General features: G+C 56.6%; 1 protein-coding gene across 3 annotated transcripts in view; it reads right to left on the reverse strand.

The window, feature by feature from the left end:
• OBSL1 (obscurin like cytoskeletal adaptor 1) overlaps positions 1-7,979 on the reverse strand; it is a 368,734-nt gene extending 360,755 nt beyond the window's left edge. For 2 of the 3 annotated variants that reach the window (XM_069227206.1, XM_069227205.1), the window contains exon 1: positions 7,338-7,978. The gene's annotated coding sequence lies outside the window, so the exon portion shown is untranslated. Of the gene's footprint in view, positions 1-7,337 lie in introns of all 3 variants that reach the window. The other variant, XM_069227203.1, reaches the window with a different exon arrangement.
• Positions 7,980-14,668: the final 6,689 nt, after the last annotated feature.

The raw sequence follows: 14,668 nt of genomic DNA on the forward strand, positions 1-14,668 counted from the left end.
GGGCAAACTCCTTGATGATGCTGAAAAGTTCCTTGCTGTTGTGTGCTTGTGAGGAGATTCTGTCTCGTATGGCTTTCGTTCTGGTGTTTCTGATGAGTTGGTGGTGCTCTGAAGTTGCTGTTGGCTTCTGGGGATTTGGTGTTTCTTCAGATTTTCTCGAGGCGGCAACAAGTGCGTCTTGATTCTCGGAGTTCAGAGGTGAGCCAGCTGGCTCTCTTTCCGTGGGTGTTGTTCTTCTTTTTGAGGGGGGCTCTGGTGTTGGCGCAATCGGTGATCCAAATCACCACACTACTGCCCACGTTTGGAAAGGAAAATCTCAAACTAGTGATCACTGATGGGATGATGGAAAGTGTCAGTCTCTTCAAAAGTTGAGTTAGAGCAATTGGCGTTGTAAATCCATAACTGGACTTTTCTTGCCACATAAATTGGTCAACCCTGCCTCATAATTTTGTCTCTTCCTGACATATAATTTCAGTGACCCTGCATATAACTAAAGTACTTCCATTTACTTCCATTTACCTTCTTCCTCAATCTGCCGCCAAAAATGAAAATGTTGCCATTTAGCATCTTAATTTAAATCTGCCAGGCTAATTCCAATAGAACACCACTTTCACCACCTGCCATCAGAGCTGCTGGCTGGCTAACACAATCCCCTCCCCTGCCAAAAAAAGACACAAGACAGCCAGGGAGGAGTAACGAGAGAAATAAACTAGAAGGGTCACCCAAACATATCAAGAGTGTTCAAACAGTCATAGTGTAATAAGGATGTTAAATTGGCCCGAATTATGGTCATAACTGCAATAAGGAGAGATTAATAAAACATATACAATTATCATATAAACCCAATAAAAACCTTTATCAGAAATAACCGTTTGGCATTAGATCCCTAAAGAAACACCAAAATGAATTTAACATTTGTAAGAAACCCGGTCATGTTACCATATAGTTAGACCCTAGAGAGCATAATCCCATGAAAAGAAAACGACTGAAAGTATTGCAGGGTAACCATACGTTTATCCCCTAGAGAACATATGCATTACACATTTTCAGGGCTAGCAGGCCTATAACAATGATATTACAAAAAAGACCCTTAAAACACAAACTACTTTTAGCTGTAAAACAAAACTTCCAGCCATGAGAGATGTTAAAAGGACACTGACTGGAGAGAAGTGTTGTTATTTTGGGGTCCCCACAAACATAGTGTGGGGACCCAGAGATGGCCTACACAGACAGAGTGTGCCATGCTGAACATTTTGGTGGTGGTCCCATTGTCCTAGGGCCACCACAGGCTGAGTTATGTGCAAATGTTTTTTGAAAAAGAATGCTTGCAAAGCATTATGGGGTAAGTTTTTCTGAATGCAGTGAATATTGTAGTATGGGCTCTCCCACTGTGTCAGGAGAGCCATGTTGTGGATTTCTGTGTTTTTAGTAAAGCATTTAGCAATTGCAAGTGTTTTTGTGAAAGCTATGAAGCGCGAGGGGGAGAGCCAAAACAAATGATTCTGATTGGGTAGCAGTGTGAACAATGTGTCCAGCTCTGTGAGGGTAATGGCTGCCATGGAGCATGAAGGAGAGAGGCAAAAGAAAAAAGTAGTTTACCCACGCCGAAGTATATCAGCAATCATGCAATTATCCATGTAACAGGATCAGTCTGCAAAGCGGTAACAAAACCGCCCCAAGACGGGACAAACATAAAGCAATTACCAATGACATCAAGGGATTTTTGAAAGGCAAGCCCACAAATGAATGAAAGTGATGGGCGTGAAGTGGGTGTGGGTTAATGTCCACAATACTTACAACAGGTCAAAGCGCTTGCGCACTCGGCCTATAAACTACATCCGCATTGCAAAGAAGACACTGCTTACTGGGCAGGACACCAGGACAGTCCAATTACTTGTTGCCTGGTGGTCTGTATTAATCCTGCACAAAATGTTTATACTGTTGTGAGTGTCCTAGGTTCTTCCTCAGGTAGTATCGTCCAGCTCCGCCAAGTTGGGATGGAGCTTCCGGAGGCGGTTCAGCTCCCGAGGCTGACCGAGCTGAGAACCACGCTCCCCTAGCCCGTCCGGGTGGGGGCTTGGGGGTTGTAGTATGGTTTCAATCCCACCTGCTCCAAATATCACAATCCAGGGCCAGCTTGTCTGCAATGCAGATGGTCTTAGTTGGAGTTCTCACAAATCTTTCCACGTCTCCATTCGCTTGTGGCCACTTCCGTGTGATGCATCTATGTGTGATGGTTGGGACTGAAGATAGCTGGCCCATTGTCGACTGAAGACGGGGGCCCGTGGCCAGTACACAGCTTCTTTATAAGGCAGTGCATGGCCTTTGTCTTTTCCACTTTAGGTGTGACTTCTGATGCTGATGTGGATGGCACAATCTCTACTTCTGGGTATTTTGAGAAGTCGTTCACGATTATCAACATCTGTCGTCCATCTGGGAGACTTCCAAAGTCGCACTGACAGTCGGCCACGGGTTGCGGCATCTGTCTTCTGTGGGGGTTTGGGGTTGCCGGGTGCTTTCACCTTGTATAAAGCTCGTATGCCTCTTTACACGCACCTGTGCAGTGAGGTGAAGATACATTACACCGCTCTTGTCGTTCTGCGGTACGGTGGGGTACACCTTGGTACCTGCCTTTGCCTGTGCAATAAGGTGAAGACACAATATGACGTCTGTTCGCATCACCTTGCAGTATGGCCTCATTCACCCTGACACCTGTCCTCACCTGTGCACTAAGGTGGAGACATAACAGAACATCCCTTCTCTGAATCTCCAATAAGGTACTCTACACTTTGCAGTATGGCCTCTGTTCTTGTCGCCCTGCAGTACGGTGTTCTACGCCTTGACAGCTGTCCTCGCCTGCGCAGTAAGGTGCTTGCAGAAAGGAGTTCGACACCTTGACACCTCTGCCTGACTGTGTAGTAAGGTGGAGATACCGCAGCACCTCTCTTCTTGCCGCTGTCTGTTGGAGGTACAACATGACACCAGTTGTCGTCACTTCCTAGTAAGGATTACGCGCATTGACACCTGTTAGCGCCGCCTTGAAGTAAGTTGTCACGCATCTTGACAGATGACACCTGTTCCTGCTGCATCCAGTAGGGTGCTATAAACGTTGGCGCTAGTTAGTGCCACCTTTCAGTGACGCGTTGTACACCGGAGCCCAGATTCTGAAAGGTGTCACGCAGCACAGTGCAGCAGCCAAAAATGCAGCGCTGCGTGAGGAGAGACAGGACAGCGTCATATTCACATAGATCTGTCTCTCTCCCTAGCGCCGCCGCTGATTTCAGCTGCCGAGCGCCAAGCACACACCTTAGCGCCACACTGCCAGGGTGCGGGCCTGAGTCTAGCGTAGGGTTCGTACAGGAAATACAAAATACTATGCCTAGACAATGGCGAATGCTTTTCCCGCTCTGTGCCTGCGCTGTGCAGTGCAACATATGCAAAGTCGGAAAAGCGCTGAGACATGAAAACATTACCCTTTTGCGCCTGCTTTTAAAAGGCGTTTATTTGGGCGCTACACCCTTCCTTCTGATCTTTCGGAATAGGGTTTAGCATCACAAAGCATGGGTGGTAGCACCGCCACGCCCATGAACCACCCGTGTAACGCCCCCTTGATGCAACGTAATGCAAAGCAGTGTTTTGTGCGTCTTTGTCTTACTTTGTCACAGAAGCCAACGCAAATACATATTCGCGTTGGTTTGTGAATGCCAAAAACGTTTAGCATCGGTTTACCGTTAAAAAAGCAATGCTAAAGCTTTGAGAATCTGGGCCCAGGACTCCTGTTCTTGCCGCCTCCAGTAAGGCGCTATAGATCTTTGCGCTAGTTAGGATCACCTTGCAGTGTTGTGTGAGGCGCTATAGATCTTGGCGCTAGTTAGGGTCACCTTGCAGTGTTGTGTTACACACTGGGACACCTGTTCTCGCCACCGCCACTAAGGCGCTATAGATCTTGGCGCTAGTTAGTGCCACCTTGCAGTGTGGTGTTACACACCAGGACACCTGTCCTGTGTACAGAACGTCAGCTAAAAGTATGGCATGGATTGAATTCCTGAAAGCAGCCATTATTTAGGCATCCTTTAAAACAAAAAAATCTGATTATGTGTGGAAATCTTGTGGTACAATCTATAATTCTGGGCTGTAAAGGTCAAACAGTCAGGAGTATTTTACTTTTACAACTCAGCCATATTTGAGATGAAGGCACACACCAGAGATGAAAGCACACACCTGAGATAAAAGCACACACCGAAATGGGATAAAAAACACAAATCCGGATAATGTGCGACTTGGAATAACATCTTTTGTGTTTGTAAAATGTCTACTAAAGGACATTAATCAATATCAGACACGAGTCTAACAGGAGTACTTTCAACATTCAGGATAATATTTGAAACTGTTGAAGTTTAAAGGTTTTTAACATCTAACTTACCCGAACCAGACAAAAGAGAAATGAACGTGAGACTATTCTTAAGAGTCACCTGTCAATTGTACAGATCCCCAATTTAGTGCCCGATCTAGGTAGCGAAAAGCTCTCCAGGAAGATAATCCCTACAGGACAAGCAGTCTGTAATAGATGCTCTGAAACAACCAGCACCCTCTGAACCTGTGCCTAGTGCGACACACACCACCAGCAGGAACCCAGGGACTGCAGAAGGTACTCCCAGTGTGGCCTACACGAGTAACGGGGGTACAAAGACCCTAGTATTTACCAGCGGAGTGACCTACGTGCATCCGCAAAGGTTCCCAAAAAGAGGGAATTTGCACCAATGCGACTGACACATTCCACATGAGATGACAAGGAGCACAGACAAGTAGTAACAAGTGTAACATAAACACATCAGGACCCTTGCAACAAGCTTTCAGAATTCTTCTGTAACAAAGGCACCTCCATATATTGCAGACGTGGCCCTCAACAGGACCCTGACACCATGGGACCCTGTCACCATTGCAACTCAGCTTCCCATTTGGCTGTCTGCTTTGGGACCCGATTTGACCCTTGTCCCAACCCCGCCATCATCATAGGACGCCCACTGATCAGAGAAGCACCAACACCCATCCTCAATGCCTACATGGACTGAGCCACATTCCTGGACACCTGGAAACACAGCACCGTCACACCCTTGCTCAGGAAATCATGCACCGACCCAGCCATGCTTTCCAACTACAGACCTATCCTCCTCCTACGTTCCCAGCAAAGGTCTTAGAGAAACTAACCAACACTTCACTGACCACCTCACTTACCACCAGCTCCTTGAAGCCACAAGTCCGGGGTTAGGCACAACCACAATACAGAAACAGCACTCATCACTACCACAGATGCCATCTGCATGATCCTTGGCAAAGGAGACACAGCGGTCCCCATCCTCCTGGACCTCGCGTCCCACCCCCCATTCTCATCAGGTACCTGCATGAGATTGGCATCCGAGGACCCGCTCCTCCTTATGGACACCTGTCAGCCTGGCACCTCACTCCTGAGGCCCTGCAAACCCACCTGCACAGTGCCTCGAGGTTCATCACTCATCTGCATTCTCTTCAACACATACATGATCCCCCGGCCAACGTCTGTCCTACACCGATAACACGCAACTCATACTCTCCCTCACAGACCAGACCCCATCACAAGAAGCAAGCTCACCACCAAAGGTGCTACTGGGATGGAAGCCAACTGTCCTGAGCGCCACATTGGCAAGACTCAAGTAGTGACCATGGTGGCTATCGGTGGCTGCCAAAGACAACCTGGCGCCGGTGAGGCACGGGCACTTCTGCAGGACACAGGGAGCGCAGAATCTGCCACCCGTGTGACCACACACCACACAGAATACACGGGGTCCAGTGTATGGCACCGGTGTGACCCACACACATCATACCCCACACAAGGAGGCAAGGATGTGCCACTGTGTGGCCACTCACAGGAGAGCGCAGGGTGCCTCCAGTCTGACTCACACAACCCACACACATCATACCCCACACAAGGAGGCAGGGATGTGCCACTGTGTGACCCACACACATCATACCCCACAGAAGGAGGCAGGGATGTGCCACTGTGACCCACACACATCATACCCCACACAAGGAGGCAAGGATGTGCCACTGTGTGGCCACTCACAGGAGAGCGCAGGGTGCCTCCAGTCTCACTCACACATCACTGAGCAAGGGGCCCAGAATCTGGCATCGGTGTGACCCACACACCAGACAGAATACACGGAGTCCAGTCTATGGCACTGGTGTGACACACACACAGAGTATGGCATTGGTGTGACCCTCACACACCAGACAGAATACACGGAGTCCAGTGTATGGCACTGGTGTGACACACACACAGAGTATGGCATTGGTGTGACCCTCACACACCAGACAGAATACACGGAGTCCAGTGTATGGCACTGGTGTGACACACACACAGTGTATGGCATTGGTGTGACCCTCCCACACCACACAGAATACACGGAGTTCAGTTTATAGCATCGATGTGACACACACACTAAACAGAATACATGAATAAGGCGAGTGTATGGTCCGGTGCGACACACACCAAGCAAAATACAAGAAGGCTATGATTTGCACCGGTACGATGCACACAGATAAAAGCGAACACACACGGACACACAAACAGGCACAGACACCAGGGCACACACAAAGACACACGCACAGCCACACACAAGGGCACACACGCAGACATACACACACACACGGGCGCACACACAGACACACACAGGCACAGACACATGGGCACACACAAAGACACACACACGACCACACACACAAACATACACACATACACGGGTACATACAAAGACACACACACGGGCAAACATGGGCACACACACAGACACCCACAGGGGCAGACACAAACATACACAGACACGCACACAAAGACACACACACAGGCAGACATACACACACACACAGACACCAACAGAGGCACACACAGACATACACACAGACACACACACAAGGCCACACACGGACACACACGCACACAGACACACACCCGTGCACATACACACAGACACCCACAGGGTCACACACAAACATACACACACAGAGACACACATACGGACACACAGATGGGCACACAGGCAGACACACACACACACACAGGCACACACACAGGCACACACACACACAGACACACAGGCACACACACACACACAGACACACAGGCAGACACACACACACACACAGGCACACACACACAGACACAAAGGCACAGACACACATGGGGACACACAACACACACACAGGATGCTTGTGAGCGCACCTCAAACATCAAACTTAGAGCCCTCCCACTTCCGTCCGTGCCCTATGAGGACCCTACAACAAGGTGTGTAGTTTGTACCAACCTACAGCCCGGTCTTTGCACTCTTTTCAGGGTCCAGGGCCCAACCAGATCCACGCTGCTCCCCTCGGCCCCCGCTGCCACAGTGCCAGGTCCGGTCCTCCCCTCCGCGCCGGTGCCTGGTCCGATGCAACCCTCGGCCCCTCAGTGCCTGGTCCGGTCCTCTCCTCAGTCCCTCCGTGCCTGGTCTGGTGCTCCCCTTGGCCTCTCAGTGCCAGGTCCGGTCCTTCCCTTGACCTCTCAGTGCCAGGCCCGGTCCTTCCCTTGGCCTCTCAGTGCCTGGTCCGGTCCTTCCCTTGGCCTCTCAGTGCCTGGTCAGCTGCTCCCCTCGGACCCTCAGTGCCTGGTTCAATGCAACCCTCGGCCCCTCAGTGCCTGGTCCGGTCCTCTCCTCAGTCCCTCCGTGCCTGGTCTGGTGCTCCCCTTGGCCTCTCAGTGCCTGGTCTGGTGCTCCCCTTGGCCTCTCAGTGCCAGGTCCGGTCCTTCCCTTGGCCTCTCAGTGCCAGGTCCGGTCCTTCCCTTGGCCTCTCAGTGCCTGGTCAGCTGCTCCCCTCGGACCCTCGGTGCCTGGTTCAATGCAACCCTCGGACCCTCCGCGCCTGGTCCGGTCCTCCCCTCCGCGCCGGTGCCTGGCCCGATGCAACCCTCGGCCCCTCAGTGCCTGATCCGGTGCTCCCCTCGGCCTCTCAGTGCCTGGTCCGGTGCAACCCTCGGCCTCTCAGTGCCTGGTCCGGTGCTCCCCTCGGCCTCTCAGTGCCTGGTCCGGTCCTCCCCTCCGCGCCGGTGCCTGGTCCGATGCAACCCTCGGCCCCTCAGTGCCTGGTCCGGTCCTCTCCTCAGTCCCTCCGTGCCTGGTCTGGTGCTCCCCTTGGCCTCTCAGTGCCAGGTCCGGTCCTTCCCTTGGCCTCTCAGTGCCAGGCCCGGTCCTTCCCTTGGCCTCTCAGTGCCTGGTCCGGTCCTTCCCTTGGCCTCTCAGTGCCTGGTCAGCTGCTCCCCTCGGACCCTCAGTGCCTGGTTCAATGCAACCCTCGGACCCTCAGTGCCTGGTCCGGTCCTCTCCTCAGTCCCTCCGTGCCTGGTCTGGTGCTCCCCTTGGCCTCTCAGTGCCTGGTCTGGTGCTCCCCTTGGCCTCTCAGTGCCAGGTCCGGTCCTTCCCTTGGCCTCTCAGTGCCTGGTCAGCTGCTCCCCTCGGACCCTCAGTGCCTGGTTCAATGCAACCCTCGGACCCTCCGTGCCTGGTCCGGTCCTCCCCTCCGCGCCGGTGCCTGGTCCGATGCAACCCTCGGCCCCTCAGTGCCTGAGCCGGTGCTCCCCTCGGCCCCTCAGTGCATGATCCGGTGCTCCCCTCGGCCCCTCAGTGCCTGATCCGATGCAACCCTCGGCCCCTCAGTGCCTGATCCGATGCAACCCTCGGCCCCTCAGTGCCTGATCCGATGCAACCCTCGGCTCCTCAGTGCCTGAGCCGGTGCTCCCCTCGGCCCCTCAGTGCCTGATCCGATGCAACCCTCGGCCCCTCAGTGCCTGAGCCGGTCCTCCCCTCCGCGCCGGTGCCTGGTCCGGTGCTCCCCTCGGCCCCTCAGTGCCTGATCCTGTCAGGTCCCCCCCTAAGTGCCTAGTCCAGTCGCCCCCTCGCCCAGAGGACCCTCTGCTTCCGGCTCTGGGGGGACACCAGGGCTGGACTGGAGGCGGCTGTCCCACTGCACAGGCCCCCCCACCTCACCTCACCCCGGGGAGGAATCTTGGCTAATTTTAGGTGCGAGCGGACATGTGGACAGCTGGACACGTCCCAGGCTGGCAGGGAGTCCGCCAGGGTGTCTGTGGCCAGCGTAGGCTGCCAGTCAGAGGCACGTCCTGCCGTCACCTGGCACTGCCCCCCTCTGCACAGACACCTCTACGGACACGGACACCCCTACGGGCACTGCCACCCTCTGCACAGACACCTCTACGGGCACGGACACCCCTACGGGCACTGCCACCCTCTGCACAGACACCCCTACGGGCACTGCCCCCCTCTGCACAGACACCTCTACGGGCACGGATACCCCTACGGGCACTTCCCACCCTCTGCACAGACGCCACTGCAGGCACAGACACCCCAACAGGCACTGCTACCCTCTGCCAGACACCTCTACAGACACAGACACCCCTACAGGCACTGCTACCCTCTGCCAGACACCTCCACAGACACCCCTACAGGCACTGCTACCCTCTGCACAGACACCCCTACGGGCACGGATACCCCTACGGGCACTTCCCACCCTCTGCACAGACGCCACTGCAGGCACAGACACCCCAACAGGCACTTCTACCCTCTGCCAGACACCTCTACAGACACAGACACCCCTACAGGCACTGCTACCCTCTGCACAGACACCTCTACGGGCACGGACACCCCTACGGGCACTGCCACCCTCTGCACAGACACCCCTACGGGCACTGCCCCCCTCTGCACAGACACCCCTACGGGCACTGCCCCCCTCTGCACAGACACCTCTAGGGGCACGGATACCCCTACGGGCACTTCCCACCCTCTGCACAGACGCCACTGCAGGCACAGACACCCCAACAGGCACTGCTACCCTCTGCCAGACACCTCTACAGACACTGACACCCCTACAGGCACTGCTACCCTCTGCACAGACACCCCTACGGGCACGGATACCCCTACGGGCACTTCCCACCCTCTGCACAGACGCCACTGCAGGCACAGACACCCCAACAGGCACTTCTACCCTCTGCCAGACACCTCTACAGACACAGACACCCCTACAGGCACTGCTACCCTCTGCACAGACACCTCTACGGGCACGGGCACCCCTACGGGCACTGCCACCCTCTGCACAGACACCCCTACGGGCACTGCCCCCCTCTGCACAGACACCCCTACGGGCACTGCCCCCCTCTGCACAGACACCTCTACGGGCACGGATACCCCTACGGGCACTTCCCACCCTCTGCACAGACGCCACTGCAGGCACAGACACCCCAACAGGCACTGCTACCCTCTGCCAGACACCTCTACAGACACTGACACCCCTACAGGCACTGCCACCCTCTGCACAGACACCCCTACGGGCACTTCCCACCCTCTGCACAGACGCCACTGCAGGTACAGACACCCCAACAGGCACTGCCACCCTCTGCACAGACACCTCTACGGGCACAGACACCCCAACAGGCACTGCAACCCTCTGCACAGAGTCCACTGCAGGCACAGACACCTCTGCAGCCACAGGCACCCTCTGCACAGACGCCACTGCAGGCACAGACACCCCTACAGGCACTGCTACCCTCTACCCAGACGCCACTGCAGGCAGAGACACCCCTACAGGCACTGCTACCCTCTACCCAGACGCCACTGCAGGCACAGCCACCCCTACGGACACGGATACCCCTACGGGCACTTCCCACCCTCTGCACAGACGCCACTGCAGGCACAGACACCCCTACAGGCACTGCTACCCTCTGCACAGACACCTCTACGGGCACAGACACCCCAACAGGCACTGCAACCCTCTGCACAGAGTCCACTGCAGGCACAGACACCTCTGCAGCCACAGGCACAGGCACCCTCTGCACAGACGCCACTGCAGGCACAGACACCCCTACAGGCACTGCTACCCTCTACCCAGACGCCACTGCAGGCACAGCCACCCCTACGGACACGGATACCCCTACGGGCACTTCCCACCCTCTGCACAGACGCCACTTCAGGCAGAGACACCCCTACAGGCACTGCTACCCTCTGCACAGACACCTCTACGGGCACAGACACCCCAACAGGCACTACCACCCTCTGCACAGAGTTCACTGCAGGCACAGACACCCCTGCAGGGCCAGGCACAGGCATCCTCTGCACAGACGCCACTGCAGGCACAGACACCCCAACAGGCACTGCTACCCTCTACCCAGAGGCCACTGCAGACAGAGACACCCCTACAGGCACTGCTACCCTCTACCCAGACGCCACTGCAGGCACAGACACCCCTACGGACACGGATACCCCTACGGGCACTTCCCACCCTCTGCACAGATGCCACTGCAGGCACAGATACCCCTACAGGCACTGCTACCCTCTACCCAGACGCCACTGCAGGCACAGACACCCCTACAGGCACTGCTACCCTCTACCCAGACGCCACTGCAGGCACAGACACCCCTACGGACACGGATACCCCTACGGGCACTTCCCACCCTCTGCACAGATGCCACTGCAGGCACAGACACCCCTACAGGCACTGCCACCCTCTGCACAGACACCCCTACGGGCACTGCCCCCCTCTGCACAGACACCCCTACGGGCACTGCCCCCCTCTGCACAGACACCTCTACGGGCACGGATACCCCTACGGGCACTTCCCACCCTCTGCACAGACGCCACTGCAGGCACAGACACCCCAACAGGCACTGCTACCCTCTGCCAGACACCTCTACAGACACAGACACCCCTACAGGCACTGCTACCCTCTGCACAGACACCTCTACGGACACGGATACCCCTACGGGCACTGCCACCCTCTGCACAGACACCCCTACGGGCACTTCCCACCCTCTGCACAGACGCCACTGCAGGTACAGACACCCCAACAGGCACTGCCACCCTCTGCACAGACACCTCTACGGGCACAGACACCCCAACAGGCACTGCCAACCTCTGCACAGAGTCCACTGCAGGCACAGACACCTCTGCAGCCACAGGCACAGGCACCCTCTGCACAGACGCCACTGCAGGCACAGACACCCCTACAGGCACTCCTACCCTCTACCCAGACGCCACTGCAGGCAGAGACACCCCTACAGGAACTGCTACCCTCTACCCAGACGCCACTGCAGGCACAGCCACCCCTACGGACACGGATACCCCTACGGGCACTTCCCACCCTATGCACAGACGCCACTGCAGACACAGACACCCCTACAGGCACTGCTACCCTCTGCACAGACACCTCTACGGGCACAGACACCCCAACAGGCACTGCAACCCTCTGCACAGAGTCCACTGCAGGCACAGACACCTCTGCAGCCACAGGCACCCTCTGCACAGACGCCACTGCAGGCACAGACACCCCTACAGGCACTGCTACCCTCTACCCAGAGGCCACTGCAGGCAGAGACACCCCTACAGGCACTGCTACCCTCTACCCAGACGCCACTGCAGGCACAGACACCCCTACGGACACGGATACCCCTACGGGCACTGCCACCCTCAGCACAGACGCCACTGCAGGCACAGACACCCCTACAGGTACTGCTACCCTCTACCCAGACGCCACTGCAGGCACAGACACCCCAACAGGCACTACCACCCTCTGCACAAAGTCCACTGCAGGCACAGACACCTCTGCAGCCACAGGCACAGGCACCCTCTGCACAGACGCCACTGCAGGCACAGACACCCCTACAGGCACTGCTACCCTCTACCCAGACGCCACTGCAGGCAGAGACACCCCTACAGGCACTGCTACCCTCTACCCAGACGCCACTGCAGGCACAGCCACCCCTACGGACACGGATACCCCTACGGGCACTTCCCACCCTCTGCACAGACGCCACTTCAGGCACAGACACCCCTACAGGCACTGCTACCCTCTGCACAGACACCTCTACGGGCACAGACACCCCAACAGGCACTACCACCCTCTGCACAGAGTTCACTGCAGGCACAGACACCCCTGCAGGGCCAGGCACAGGCATCCTCTGCACAGACGCCACTGCAGGCACAGACACCCCAACAGGCACTGCTACCCTCTACCCAGAGGCCACTGCAGGCAGAGACACCCCTACAGGCACTGCTACCCTCTACCCAGACGCCACTGCAGGCACAGACACCCCTACGGACACGGATACCCCTACGGGCACTTCCCACCCTCTGCACAGATGCCACTGCAGGCACAGACACCCCTACAGGCATTGCTATCCTCTACCCAGACGCCACTGCAGGCACAGACACCCCTACAGGCACTGCTACCCTCTACCCAGACGCCACTGCAGGCACAGACACCCCTACGGACACGGATACCCCTACGGGCACTTCCCACCCTCTGCACAGACGCCACTGCAGGCACAGACACCCCTACAGGTACTGCTACCCTCTGCACAGACACCTCTACGGGCACAGACACCCCAACAGGCACTACCACCCTCTGCACAGAGTTCACTGCAGGCACAGACACCCCTGCAGGGCACAGGCACAGGCATCCTCTGCACAGACGCCACTGCAGGCATAGACACCCCTACAGGCACTGCTACCCTCTACCCAGACGCCACTGCAGGCACAGACACCCCTACGGACACGGATACCCCTACGGGCACTGCCACCCTCAGCACAGACGCCACTGCAGGCACAGACACCCCTACAGGTACTGCTACCCTCTGCACAGACACCTCTACGGGCACAGACACCCCAACAGGCACTACCACCCTCTGCACAGAGTTCACTGCAGGCACAGACACCCCTGCAGGGCACAGGCACAGGCATCCTCTGCACAGACGCCACTGCAGGCACAGACACCCCTACAGGCACTGCTACCCTCTACCCAGACGCCACTGCAGGCACAGACACCCCTACGGACACGGATACCCCTACGGGCACTGCCAGCCTCTACCCAGACGCCACTGCAGGCACAGACACCCCAACAGGCACTACCACCCTCTGCACAAAGTCCACTGCAGGCACAGACACCTCTGCAGCCACAGGCACAGGCACCCTCTGCACAGACGCCACTGCAGGCACAGACACCCCTACAGGCACTGCTACCCTCTACCCAGACGCCACTGCAGGCAGAGACACCCCTACAGGCACGGCTACCCTCTACCCAGACGCCACTGCAGGCACAGCCACCCCTACGGACACGGATACCCCTACGGGCACTTCCCACCCTCTGCACAGACGCCACTTCAGGCACAGACACCCCTACAGGCACTGCTACCCTCTGCACAGACACCTCTACGGGCACAGACACCCCAACAGGCACTACCACCCTCTGCACAGAGTTCACTGCAGGCACAGACACCCCTGCAGGGCCAGGCACAGGCATCCTCTGCACAGACGCCACTGCAGGCACAGACACCCCAACAGGCACTGCTACCCTCTACCCAGAGGCCACTGCAGGCAGAGACACCCCTACAGGCACTGCTACCCTCTACCCAGACGCCACTGCAGGCACAGACACCCCTACGGACACGGATACCCCTACGGGCACTTCCCACCCTCTGCACAGATGCCACTGCAGGCACAGACACCCCTACAGGCACTGCTATCCTCTACCCAGACGCCACTGCAGGCAGAGACACCCCTACAGGCACTGCTACCCTCTACCCAGACGCCACTGCAGG

Source organism: Pleurodeles waltl, chromosome 3_2, assembly GCF_031143425.1.
Source record: "Pleurodeles waltl isolate 20211129_DDA chromosome 3_2, aPleWal1.hap1.20221129, whole genome shotgun sequence".
NCBI classification, from domain to species: domain Eukaryota; kingdom Metazoa; phylum Chordata; class Amphibia; order Caudata; family Salamandridae; genus Pleurodeles; species Pleurodeles waltl.